Here is an 890-nt window from a genome sequence, read left to right as displayed (position 1 = left end):
GAGAGAGAGAGAGAGAGAGAGAGAGAGAGTGAGAGATAAACAGAGAAACAGAGAGGGAGGGAGAGAGAGAGGGGTTGTCGGTTTGTGTGTTTGGTTATATAGCTGTTATGTACATAATGTATATACATTTCAATTGTATGATATAGATGCATATATAACTATAGATAGATAGATAGATAGATAGTTAGATAGATAGATAGATAGATATTTTTTTACTCTTTTAGTATTCATTTACTCGTTTCAGTTATGCGGCTGCAGTCATGCTGGAGCACCAGGATGACGTAGATTTGCGCATCCATATTTTATCATACAGTTATGTACATCGTTCTTCGCTTGGTCCCGCGAAGATGTGCAAATCTCCATTCTCCTGGTCTACATTAATTTCATTATTTCTTCTACAGAAATTATGCAGTCCCTAGAAGCACAGACGGATTTACTAAGCGAGGATGATTACCGAGTCTAGTAAATTTTCACTATCTTGAGTATCACCAACTGTCACTGTGGCTAGCCGGCATTGAGAACCGATTTAAGAGTTAACACGGTAACTACCAGGATTATACATCCCGTGAAACCATTTTGGGGTTATATTACTTTGGACATATATATATATATATATATATATATTACGGAGATGTACTTGCATAGCAAGTGACCTGATCTGAGATCGTGTACTGGAATGAAAACAATTGCAGCGTGGAAGGTGTTTATAAGCCATTCAAAATAACACACAAAAACCGTTAGATTCACTTCAACATTTAAATTTAATTTGCCAAAATATTTTCGTCGCTATGAGACCAGGACCTGTTCAGTGACGAAATTCAGTGCTGCACAGAATTTCAATGTTGAAGTGAATCTAACGGTTTTTGTGTGTTTCTTAAATGGCTTATAAA

Source organism: Octopus bimaculoides, chromosome 10 (assembly GCF_001194135.2).
Source record: "Octopus bimaculoides isolate UCB-OBI-ISO-001 chromosome 10, ASM119413v2, whole genome shotgun sequence".
Lineage (NCBI taxonomy): Eukaryota > Metazoa > Mollusca > Cephalopoda > Octopoda > Octopodidae > Octopus > Octopus bimaculoides.
This window is presented reverse-complemented; position numbering follows the sequence as displayed.